The 10,535-nt window shown below is 41.8% G+C and overlaps 1 pseudogene; it reads right to left on the bottom strand.

The window, feature by feature from the left end:
* Positions 1 to 1,224: 1,224 nt before the first annotated feature.
* LOC119518122 lies at positions 1,225 to 1,771 on the bottom strand (annotated as a pseudogene).
* Positions 1,772 to 10,535: the final 8,764 nt, after the last annotated feature.

Here is a 10,535-nt window from a genome sequence, read left to right as displayed (position 1 = left end):
CATCTTTGATGAGAACCGAACCAACAGGAAGACGTCACCCAGCCATCCGAGATCCCCAAAGATGACAACCATTTTCAGTTTTTCTTAAAGTGCATTTGCTCCTAATTTACCCACACGAGGGAACAGAACCTTCTCTGGTGCAATTGTTGTGTTCTGGTTCAAAAAAGAAGCCCAAAGCCGAAGTCAAACCCAGAGAAAATAAAATAATAATAATAAGTGCCTGCTGTAAACCTGGCATGACTGGAAAGCTAACATTTTAAAGTCCCATCTATCCTGTTAATAACACTGCAAAGTCAAGTGATGAAAACAAAGGGCTCAGGAGATTTCAATAATTTATCCATGTTCATGCAAGAAGGTCGCTGGCAGTGTTGGGATTTAACTTGGCTTTGAATCCTTCGGTCTTTCTTCTATGACAAACTGTGGGCAAGCCCCTTCCCCTGTTTGGGTCACAATTTACTTGTTGGTAAAGTAGGAGGTTGGATGCATGTGCTGTGGGAAACCAACTTCCCCAGAACCTACCCCTACCCCGGCCAGGGTTGGGGGATGGGAGGGGGTGCGGGAGGAGGGCAAGGGGGGAAGGGAAAGGAGAGACGGAGCTGACAGTCTCTAGGTGTCTCCTTTCTCTTCAATCGGAGCATCTCTGCTTTTATCTAAATTTCTTAAGGTAAACAATTTCTTTAGGAAAAGCGTGCCATGGCTGAAAGAAGAGTTTGACAACTATCCAAGGACATTATCTTGAGGGTCCCTCCTTTTTAAAAAAAGTAATTAATTAATTTTTAATTATGGTAAATATGCATAAAATAAAAATAATTCTAACCATTTTAAGTGGACAATTCTTTGGCATTAAGTACATTGACAATACAAGGTGACTTTCACTGTTATCTATTTACAGACTATTTTCACCATCCTTAACCAAACCTCATGCTCATTTAGCAATAACTACCCATTCCCTCCTCCTGCCACCCCTGAGAACCACTATTCTGGTTTCTGTCTGCTTAGTTCAGGTATTTTACGTGAGAGCATTCATACGATATTTGTCCTTTGTTACTGACCCTCCTTGGGTCGGACCCTGGAAACGGGTCTCCTGTCTGGTGTCGCTTGCACTAATAGAACAAAACCGGATTTGGTCAAGCAAAGCACAACATTGTTCTTTTTGTTTTTGAATAGTTAACAAATTTAATAAGCGAACATTCTGTTTTAATCTGCATTTAATTTATGATGAATTTATTCCTGAGCCATAAGTTTTTGTTTCTTCAGTTTCTTCTGGGATATGTTTTTCTTCTATGCAACCTCTTCTGGTTTAGGAACAATCGGTTCTCTCTTAGTAGGGATCATCTCAGTGTGGCAGGGGAGATCATGTATGGGTTAATCTGACCATGAGCTCTGTAAATCCGGTGGTGCATCTCGGGGGCTTTGCTCACATGGATGTGCTCAATGCCCAGAGAATCTACATCTAAACCCTTAAGTTCAGCATTACTTTCTGCATTTTTAAGCATGTGCAACAAAAATTCGGCACTCTTTTTGGGCCATCGACTCTGTATCCAGCCCCACTGGCCTGGGCATACCTACCAACCCCACCGTTGTAACGACAGAATGGCACACACTGCTTCTGTAAAGTGACATCTTTCAGATACTCGGTGGCTTTTAGAATATGCATACCCTTAATGGCCTGAGCAGTTTCTTGGGTGTTCTTAAAGTAAACACAAAGATTTGAACCTCTTGATTTGCATGATTTTGTGGGGTTTTCAGGGTCCAGTGAATAGCGAACCATTTTCAGAGATCACCTCGGGCTGCTTACGGGAAGAGCACAACTTTATTCTTTGGCCAAAGAATGGAGAAGGGTGGACTCATGTCCTAGAGGTACCTTCTCCCTGAAGGGAGATGAGCATGTGTGGGTCTCTTATAGCAGGTCAGTGGCTGATGCAAGCGGACAGTGGGGTCCCATAAAGTAAGGTCAGGGTTGGGGGCTTAGTGCGCGTGCTCTGGGAAGGGGGCTTCCCTGGCTGTGCCAAGGCAGGAACTTGTGGTCAGCATCAAGATGGGGTCCTGCTATTTCATTGGCTGGGGGCTTTGTGGTTCACCACGAAACATTGGGGCAACAACTGCAGGAGCTGCAGTTCTCAACGGCTTCCTGCAGATGTTTACCTGCTGCATTTTTCTGGAAATAAGCACAACTTCGGTAGAGACAGAGTTAGATGGCAGTTTCTTTTTTTTTTTTTTTAATTTTGTGCATTTGTCTATTGTGAACTTTAACATGTATACATAACTGTGATAACTTCCAAAGTACGATTTAACAAGTAGAGAGCAAATTTCAAAGAAAGTTCTGGGTTACAGTTCCACAATTTCAGTTATGTCCATTATTGTAAAATATAACATACATACAGAAATGTGTTAACTTCCAACGTACAGCTCCAGAAGCAGTTATATAGGTAATTTCAAAAAATGTTATGGGTTACAGCTCCACAGTTTCAGCTCTTTCCTTATTGTGAAATACAGGATATATACAGAAAGGTGATAACATTCAAAGCACAATTCAATGAATAGCTATAGAGCAAATTTCAAAGAACATTATATAGGTTACAGTCCCACCATTTCAGTTATTTCCTTCTAGCTATTCTAATACCCTAGCATCTAAAAATATATACATATATTTACATAAAGTTTCAGTATTCGTAGTCCTTTGTTAAATCCTATTTTGTCTGTTGCTACCACTTCCTCTCACTTTCTTGATCTTTAGGGATGTCTAGGCAGTGAGCACCCTAACTTGTTCATATTGAAAGGGGGTGTCAACAGTATGGGGAAGGGGGCTGCATCTGATTGTTGTCCTTAAAGAGGCTGTTGCCTCTGGGTTTGGGGACTTGTCTGGCACAGGAACACTCTAGTGGATTTATTTTCTGAAAGATAACACTTAGTGAGTGCATCATTTATAGAAAATCAGGTAGAGACCTAGGTATTTGGGGACTACTTTTGGTTAAGAGCATGGCATGCTGTGGCCAATTGGGATGTCTAGCTGGAACTTGCCTAAGAGAAACCTCCAGGATCGCTCCTTGACTCTATTTGAGATCTTGTAGCCATTATTATTTTGTTAACTTTATCTTCCCCCTTTAGGTCAAGTAGGCATTTTCAATCCCTTGATGCCAGGACCACACTCATTCCTGGGAGTTGTGTCCCACATCACCAGGGAGATTCATTCCCCTGGGAGTCATGTCCCTCATGGGGGGGAGGTTAATGGGTTTATTTGCTGAGTTGGGCTTAGAGAGAGAAAGGCCAATCTGAGCAACAAAAGAGGTTCTCTGGAGGTGTCTCTAAGGCGTAATTATAGGAAGGTTATCTTCCCATTTACAAGCCCAAGTTTCACAAGAGCAAGCCTCAAGATCTAGGGCCTGATTTATTATGTAGTGGGTTCCTAATTTCAGATAACATATATATTTTTCCCAGATAAACAGGCAGATTCTCACATTATCTTCACTTGGTTGTACAGTCATCATCACTCTCAATTTTAAACAATTATCGTAACATAAAACATCCCAGAGCTCTTATCAGTCACTAATTATTCATCCCTATATTAGTGCAATGCTGGTAAGATATTCCTGTTAAATATAATTAATATATTAAATTACTAAATATTCCTATTAAATAATATAAATATATTCCTATTAAATATAGCCTATAATATGTAATGGGTAGTTTTTCCATATACCACTCTGTTGTTAACTCTTTGTACTGTGTCACACCTTATATCATGCTAACACTTATTTTTGTTTGTAGTGCTACTCTGTGGGTTACATGCCTTTAAAGAACAACTTTCAAACATGTTCACCTTTAGTGTAGCACTGATACTTATAATCCCATTAATGAACCATAATCACACCTGTCCATTCCCATACCATTAAGTTCACCCTCATTATCATGTCTGTAAATATTAGGTAATCATTCCCCTTTCATTAGCTTCTGTCTATATCTGGGCCCCCTACATTCTACATTATAAAACACTCACTTTACACTGTTGATGGAGTTCACGTTAGTGGTAATATGCAACATCTCTCCTTTTGTGCCTGGCTTATTTTACTCAGCATTATGTCTTCATGGTTCATCAATGTTGTCATATGTTTCAAGACCTTGCTCCTTCTTTCTGCTGCGTAGTATTCCATCGTATGTATATACCACATTTTGTTTATCCACTCATCTGTTGAAAGACACTTGGATTGTTTCCATCTCTTGGCAATTGTGAACAATGCCACTGTAAGCATCGGTGTGCAAATGTCTGTTTGTGTCACTGCTTTCAGATCTTCTGGGTATATACCGAGAAGTGAAATTGCCAGATAGTAGGGTAACTCAATATCTAGTTTTCTGAGGAACCACCAAACTGTCTTCCTCAGAGGCTGTACCATTATAGATTCCCACCAGCAATGAAAAAGAGTTCCAATATCTCCACATCCTCTCTATCTCAGCTCCAGCTCACTTTCTCAGCTCCTGTGCATTCTTCAAAGTGTCCTTCATGGCTGTAGCAAGCTCACTCCTTCTGTCTGAGCTTATATAGTGCTCTAGTAAACTAATCAAGGCCCACGCTGAATAGGTGGGGCCACACTTCCATGGAAATTATCTAATCGGTGTTATCACCCACAGTTGGGTTGGTCACATCTCCATGGAAACACTCAAAGAATTACAATCTATTCAACACTAATATGTCTGCCCACACAAGATTGCATGAAAGATAATGGTGTTTTGGGGGACATAATACATCCAAACTGGCACAGATGATATCTCATTGTGGTCTTGATTTGCATCTCCCTAATAGCTAGGGAATATGAACATTTTTTTCATGTGTTTTTATCATTTGTATTTCCTCTTTGGAGAAATGTCTTTCTATATCTTTTGCCCATTTTATAATTGGACTGTTTGTACTATTGTTGTTGAGTTGTAGGATTTCTTTATATATGCAAGATACCATTCTCTTATCAGATACATGGTTTCCAAATATTTTCTCCCATTGCATTTGTTGCCTCTTCATTTTTTTTGACAAATTCCTTTGAGGCACAGAAGCTTTTGATTTTGAGGAGTTCCCATTTATCTATTTTTTCTTTCAATGCTTGTGATTTGGTTGTAAGGTCTAAGAAGTGACCTCCTAATGCTAAGTCTTGAAGATGTTTCCCTACATTATCTTCTAGGAGTTTTATCTTACTGTCTCTTATATTGAGGTCTTTGATTCACTTTGAGTTAATTTTTGTATAGGGTGTGAGGTAGGGGTCCTCTTTCATTCTTTTGGATATGAATATCCAGTTCTCCTAGCCACATTTGTTGAAGAGACTGTTATGTTCCAGTTCAGTGGATTTGTGGGCCTTATCAAAAATCAGTTGACTGTAGATCTGGGGTTCAATTTCTGAACTCTGAATTCGATTTCATTGATCAATTTGTCTATCTTTGTGCCAAAACCATGCTGTTTTGATTATTGTAGCTTTATAGTAGTCTTCAAACTCAGGAAGTGTAAATCCTCCCACTTTGTTTTTCTTTTTTAGAATGTTGTTAGCAATTTGAGGCCCCTTTCCCTTCCAAATAAATTTGGTAACTAGCTTTTCCAAGTCTGCAAATTAGGTTGTTGGAATTTTGACTGGGACTGCATTGAATCTGTAGATCAGTTTGGGAAGGATTGACACCTTGACGATGTTTAGCCTTCCTATCCATGAACACGGAATATCTTTCTATTGCTTTAGTTCCCCTTTTAGTTCTTTTAGAAAAGTTATGTAATTTTCTGTGTAGAGTTCTTTTACATCCTTGGTTAACTTTATTCCCAGGTATTTGATTTTTTAGTTGCTATTGTGAATGGATTTTTTTTCTTGAGTGTCTCTTCAGTTAGGTCATTTCTAATGTATAGGAACATTACTGACTTGTGTGCATTAATCTTGTATCCTGCCACTTTGCTGAATTTGTTTATTAGCTCAAGTATTTGTGTCATCAATTTCTCAGGATTTTCCAAATATACAATTTTATCATCTGCAAATAATGACAGTTTTACTTCTTCTTTTCCAATTTGGATGCCTTTTATTTCTTTGTCTTGCCGGATTGCCCTGGCTAGCACTTCCAGCACAATGTTGAATAATAGTGGTGACAGCGGGCATCCTTGTCTTGTTCCCGACCTTAGGAGGAAGGCTTTCACTCTCACTGTTAAGTACTATGCTGGCTGTGGAGTTTTCATATATGCCCTTTATTATATTGAGGAAGTTTCCTTCATTTCCTGCCTTTGGAAGTGCTTTTATCCAAAAAAGATGCTGAATTTTGTTGAATGCCTTTTCAGCAGCTTTAAGATGATCATTTGATTTTTCCCTTTCAATTTGTTAATGTGTTGTATTACATTGATTGATTTTCTTATGTTGAAAATTCTTTCTTCTGCCTCTTCAAATCTGCTGTTGTGTGTCTCAAGTATATTTTTTATTTGATGAACAGTATCTTTAATCTCCATAAGATCTGCTTTTTTTCTTTCCTCTTTCAAATTGCTCTTTATGCTCTTCTTGGGTCTTCTTAATGTCCTTTATGTCCTTAGCCATCTCCTTGAAGTTGTTTGTACTTTTTTGATCAGTTGCTTCAAGTTCTGTGTCTCCTGTTGCTTTTTAATTTGGCCACTTGGGTTCTCCATAACTTCTGGTTTCTTCATATGCTTTAAAATTTTCTGTTGTTGTTGGCCTTGTGGCATTTGCTTATCTTGATAAGGTTATTTTAGGATATGTAGGATTATTTGAACATTTATCTATAATTTAGCAGAGCTACAACTTGGTGGAGTGCACTTTTCCTGTCATACCAGCAGATGGCTCTCTTGAGCCACCTCTTATCCTGAAGCTAGCGCTCACCCAACTTCATCCATGTGCTGGGCATGGTCCAAACTGGGAAGATATCCAATCTGTGCACCAGTTTTCCATTTGCAGCGGGGACTGCCAGTCCTGTGACAGGGGAGCACGTCCTGGGCAGTTCAGCAGGGAGTCCGCTCCAGGGCACAGTGCTCCCAGCAATTCCTGGTGCTGTGACTTGACCACTCTTGGGCTGTGGAGCTGTGTGTCTCACCTTTCAGCTCAAATGCACTGCAGTCCCTGTCCACGTGTGCCTGTGAGTCTCTGTGCACTGTGCACCTGCAAGTCCCTGGGGTTGGGGAGGGGCTCCTGGCAGTTCCGTGCAGTGCCGTTGTCTCTTGGCTGTGCACACCACGGGCTTCTGTGGAGGATGAGTGATTGTGGGCACAAGTCTGCTGAATCCCAAGTTCCCTCACAGGAGCTCTTGGCCATGGGTCTGTGAAGGGTTATCTTCCCAGCCAACCACTGAAGTGGGTGCATGGGGCTTTGAAAGCTGCTTGGTTTGTGCTTGGTGGCCATCTCTAGCCGCCAGTCCCTGCCATGGAAGCTCTTGGTTATGGGGCTGTGAAGTGTTATCACCCAGCCAACTGCTGAAGTGGGTGCATGGGGCATGGAAGGCTGTTCCCCTCCGCTCTTGTCAGCTGGCACCAACCGCTCGTCCCTGGTGGCATTCCAGGCTGAACACTTACCCATCCCAAACGCAGTCTCTCGGCCTCTCCAGCTGTGTCCTCACTATGTGGCATAGAGGTCCCTGCCCAGCTGGTGGCACCCTGGAACTGCTGTTCTGGCGTGCTTTCTGTCCTTTGTCTAGTGTTTTTCACAGAGGAGAATTTTTCTCTGCCCCTCCTAATCTGCCATCTTCCCAGACATCTAGATGGAAGTTTTTATGAGCAAACTTTTGGGTCAGATTTCATCCTGGTGACTCTTGTTTCTGGCTTATTCCATTCAACATGATATTTTTGAGGTTCATCCATGTTTTCTCATATACAAGCACTTCACATCTTTTGATGGCTGACTAATATTCCATTGTATGGATTTACCCTTTAATTCCAAAGTAATGTTGAAACTATTTGGATGAAAATCCTGGATCTAGAGCTGAAACCCATCCAGGTTAGGAGGGACAGCCATCGTGGGTCCTCCCATTCCCTCAGGGCTCTGCAGAAGTCGGGAGAGCAGGGATGGTAAGAGCTCTTTGCTATTCCTTACAGAAGAATTCCAATGAATAAATGTAGGAGGAATGAGGAAAAGACAAATTCATCATTAGGCAAACTCCTCAGTAAGAACTTCTGCTGGCAAGATCCACTGATGGATCCTGAAATGAGTGGATGAAAGTTGAAGAGAAACAGGATATTTACAATGTCTTAAAGTATCTTCCCCAAAATATTTATTCATTAAAAACAAAAAATAGTAATGACTTTACTGAGGATACAAAGTTGGCAGACACCACCTCCACCAGGTGATCATGGTTACCATCCCCTGTAATGAGACGTATAAATGCCATTAATTCGCTCGTATGAATCACTGAGAGATGCACCAATCATTTCCTTGGAAGCATTGCCAAAAGTTCACATCCCTATTCTAATCATGAGAAAACTTCAAATTAAGAGACATTCTACAAAATACTGATCAGTACACCTCAAAAGTGTCGAAGGGTAAAAAACAATGGAAGATGGGAGGAACTGCCTTGAACTGGAGGTGACTAAGAAGACGTAGCATCTAAATGCAAGGTAGGGCCCCCATTGGATCCTGGAGCAGGTAAGGGCAGCAGTGAGAAAACTGTGGCAACTGTATACTGTCTGTAGTTTTGGCACTAGTGTTAATTTCCCGGTTGCAATGATCGTAGGCTAGCTGGGTAACCTGTTAACTGCAAGGGGGTCAAGGTGAAGAGTATACAGGAACTCTCTGTACTATTTGTGAAACTTTTCTGTAAGTCTGAAGTTATTTAGAAATAAAAAAGTTAAAAACAAAGCAAAAGAGCCACAGTGGCAGCAGCAGCAACAACGAACTCGGGCCTTGAAGCCAGCCAACTCTGCATCTGTATCCTGATCCCTGCAACTGAGGTGAGTGAGTCCAGGCAAGTTACCTGGCCCGCTGACCGGTTTCCCCATCTGTAAAATGGACATGATGTTGGCGTGGTGCACCCACAGGGATGGGGTGGCAGACACTGGCATGAGAAGCTGGTGGAACATTCCAGTGTTCAGCAGAACCATAACCATGACACCTGCTTTGCTCTCCTCTCCCTCTTGTGCTGAGCTGGGAGCAGGTACAGGCCCCTGCACCAGCCTATGGCAGGATGCCCAAATCCTGCTCTTAGAGATCACCTTGCTCTCAGAGGTTTGATCCAAGACTTTGGATTCTTCTCTGTCCCTTAAAACAGATGAGTTTCAGGCCAAGCCAAGCCCATGAGTGGTGCCTCTTCCCCTGTTTTCATTCTTTCCACATCCAGATAGGATCATTCATTCTCCAGTATGTAAATCTGTGCTGATCCTGTTCTTTGGTCTTTCTTGACTTTGGGTGGCTGTTTTCTGGAAGGGGAAGCACAGCTCAGACTGCTGTCTGTCTTCGGTTGGGCTGCTTCTGGTCCCAGTGGAGAGGGGTGGTGGGCGTGACGGGGTCCATTTGATTCGGTCTATTTTATGCAGCTGTAGGGAAAAGGTGACCTGGAAGGCAATAAAAATAAAGGGAGTCAGGAAGCCAGAGTTGGGTTTTGTCTCCAGGCTTGGAAATTCTTAATCACAAAGGAGCCTAAAGGCCCTTTGTATATCTTTGAGGATGAAATGGAAAAAGCAAACCAGAGGTAGGAAATCCCATCTCCATTCTAGAGAGCTGGGGGGCCTTGGGCAAGTTCGTAGCCCCCACTGGACCTGGGCCGATGGGGTACTAGAAAGTACCCATTAATCACCTACTAACTGACTTTCCACAGCTCATGTAACTTCATGAGTGAGATAACTGTATGAGATGGGCATTACTCTGACAATAAAATTAAAATAATGGTGCCAGCAGTAGTGCGCTCACCCTTACCATGTGCCGGAGGAATTCAAAGTGGCTGGACCCATCCCTCAGGGATTCAAAATCTAGGAGGGAAGAGAGACAAACCGACAAGTTCAGTGGGGAATAAGAATTGTAAGGCAGGAATTCCAGGAGGGAATTCAGAGAAGGTGACTAACATTTCCTCGGGCATTGGGGGAGGGCTTCCTGTAGGATAGGATCTCCAAATTGAAACTGCCAGGGAAGGGAAGGAGTTGTTCCACTCAAGAATGGGAGGACGTGTATTCCAGGGAAAGGAAGTAATGTAGGAATGGCTTGTGGTCAATACTATGGTTATCAATAATAATTTCAAAAACACAATAACCCTTTATCACTTACCATGAGCCAGATATTGGAATAAGTGTTTTAGAGGCATTATCTCATTTAATCCCCAAAGGATGCCTATGATGTTTGTACTGTTGTTACCTGGGTTTTTCAAATGAGTAAGTTGAGGCTCAAAGAGGTTAAGTATGTTGGACAGCAAGTAAGTGATATCACTGGAATTTGAAACCATAGTGGAAAGAACAGTGGCTTTGGAGTCAGAAAAAGCAGAAGTTCTGCAAGTACCTTGGAAACTTCTGAGCTTCAGTTTTCTGATTTCCAAAATGGGGGGAAATAGTACGCATCTCCTTGGGTTCTGGTGAAGATTAAGTAAGATAAAGCAATCAA

The sequence above is a fragment of the Choloepus didactylus genome, chromosome 21 (assembly GCF_015220235.1).
Source record: "Choloepus didactylus isolate mChoDid1 chromosome 21, mChoDid1.pri, whole genome shotgun sequence".
In the NCBI taxonomy this organism is placed as follows: Eukaryota; Metazoa; Chordata; class Mammalia; order Pilosa; family Megalonychidae; genus Choloepus; species Choloepus didactylus.
Note: the sequence above shows the minus strand (reverse complement) of the source record. Positions and strands in the feature narration are given on the sequence as shown.